Source organism: Oncorhynchus keta, chromosome 16 (assembly GCF_023373465.1).
Source record: "Oncorhynchus keta strain PuntledgeMale-10-30-2019 chromosome 16, Oket_V2, whole genome shotgun sequence".
NCBI lineage: Eukaryota > Metazoa > Chordata > Actinopteri > Salmoniformes > Salmonidae > Oncorhynchus > Oncorhynchus keta.
Genome location: NC_068436.1, coordinates 21,957,951 through 21,960,450, shown reverse-complemented (window position 1 = coordinate 21,960,450; position 2,500 = coordinate 21,957,951). Strand labels below are relative to the sequence as shown.

The 2,500-nt window shown below is 41.4% G+C and overlaps 1 pseudogene; it reads right to left on the bottom strand.

Moving 5' to 3' along the window:
* The window catches only part of LOC127908059 (dihydropyrimidinase-related protein 1-like), a 29,208-nt pseudogene that overhangs the window by 14,598 nt on the left and 12,110 nt on the right, over window positions 1-2,500 (bottom strand).

Genomic DNA, 2,500 nt, shown 5'->3' with positions numbered 1-2,500 from the left:
AATGGGGTTATGGCTGTAGGACTGGGTTATAATGGGGTTATGACTGGGTTATAATGGGGTTATGACTGGGTTATAATGGGGTTATGACTGGGTTATAATGGGGTTATGACTGTAGGACTGGGTTATAATGGGGTTATGACTGGGTTATAATGGGGTCATGACTGGGTTATAATGGGGTTATGACTGTAGGACTGGGTTATAATGGGGTTATGACTGGGTTATAATGGGGTTATGACTGTAGGACTGGGATATAATGGGGTCATGACTGAGTTATAATGGGGTTATGACTGTAGGACTGGGTTATAATGGGGTTATGACTGTAGGACTGGATTATAATGGGGTCATGACTGGGTTATAATGGGGTCATGACTGGGTTATAATGGGGTTATGACTGTAGGACTGGGGTATAATGGGGTTATAACTGGGTTATAATGGGGTTATGACTGGGTTATAATGGGGTTATGACTGTAGGACTGGGTTATAATGGGGTTATGACTGTAGGACTGGGTTATAATGGGGTCATGACTGGGTTATAATGGGGTTATGACTGTAGGACTGGGTTATAATGGGGTTATGACTGGGTTATAATGGGGTTATGACTGTAGGACTGGGTTATAATGGGGTTATGACTGTAGGACTGGATTATAATGGGGTTATGACTGTAGGACTGGATTATAATGGGGTTATGACTGGGTTATAATGGGGTTATGACTGGGTTATAATGGGGTTATGACTGTAGGACTGGATTATAATGGGGTTATGACTGGGTTATAATGGGGTTATGGCTGTAGGACTGGGTTATAATGGGGTCATGACTGGGTTATCATGGGGTTATGACTGTAGGACTGTGTTATAATGGGGTTATGACTGGGTTATAATGGGGTTATGACTGTAGGACTGGGTTATAATGGGGTTATGACTGGGTTATAATGGGGTTATGACTGTAGGACTGGATTATAATGGGGTTATGACTGTAGGACTGGATTATAATGGGGTTATGACAGGGTTATAATGGGGTTATGACTGTAGGAGTGGATTATAATGGGGTTATGACTGGGTTATAATGGGGTTATGACTGTAGGACTGGATTATAATGGGGTTATGACTGGGTTATAATGGGGTTATGGCTGTAGGACTGGGTTATAATGGGGTCATGACTGGGTTATAATGGGGTTATGACTGTAGGACTGGGTTATAATGGGGTTATGACTGGGTTATAATGGGGTTATGACTGGGTTATAATGGGGTTATGACTGGGTTATAATGGGGTTATGACTGTAGGACTGGATTATAATGGGGTTATGACTGTAGGACTGGGTTATAATGGGGTTATGACTGGATTATAATGGGGTTATGACTGGGTTATAATGGGGTTATGACTGGGTTATAATGGGGTTATGACTGGGTTATAATGGGGTTATGACTGGGTTATAATGGGGTTATGACTGTGACTGGGTTATAATGGGGTTATGACTGTTAGGACTGGATTATAATGGGGTTATGACTGTAGGACTGGATTATAATGGGGTTATGACTGGGTTATAATGGGGTTATGACTGGGTTATATAATGGGGTTATAATGGGGTTAGGACTGGATTATAATGGGGTTATGACTGGGTTATAATGGGGTTATGACTGGGTTATAATGGGGTTATGACTGGGTTATAATGGGGTTATGACTGTAGGACTGTGTTATAATGGGGTTATGACTGGGTTATAATGGGGTTATGACTGTTATAAGGACTGACAGGGTTATAATGGGGTTATGACTGGGTTATAATGGGGTTATGACTGGTTATACTGGGTTATAATGGGGTTATGACTGTAGGACTGGATTATAATGGGGTTATGACAGGGTTATAATGGGGTTATGACTGGGTTATAATGGGGTTATGATTATAATGGGGTTATGACTGGGTTATAATGGGGTTATGACTGTAGGATAATGGGTTTGATTATAATGGGGTTATGACTGGGTTATAATGGGGTTATGGCTGTAGGACTGGGTTATAATGGGGTTATGACTGGGTTATAATGGGGTTATGACTGTAGGACTGGGTTATAATGGGGTTATGACTGGGTTATAATGGGGTTATGACTGGGTTATAATGGGGTTATGACTGTAGGACTGGATTATAATGGGGTTATGACTGGGTTATAATGGGGTTATGGCTGTAGGACTGGGTTATAATGGGGTTATGACTGGGTTATAATGGGGTTATGACTGTAGGACTGTGTTATAATGGGGTTATGACTGGGTTATAATGGGGTTATGACTGTAGGACTGGGTTATAATGGGGTTATGACTGGGTTATAATGGGGTTATGACTGTAGGACTGGGTTATAATGGGGTTATGACTGTTATAATGGGGTTATAATGGGGTTATGACAGGGTTATAATGGGGTTATGACTGTAGGAGTGGATTATAATGGGGTTATGACTGGGTTATAATGGGGTTATGACTGTAGGACTGGATTATAATGGGGTTATGACTGGGTT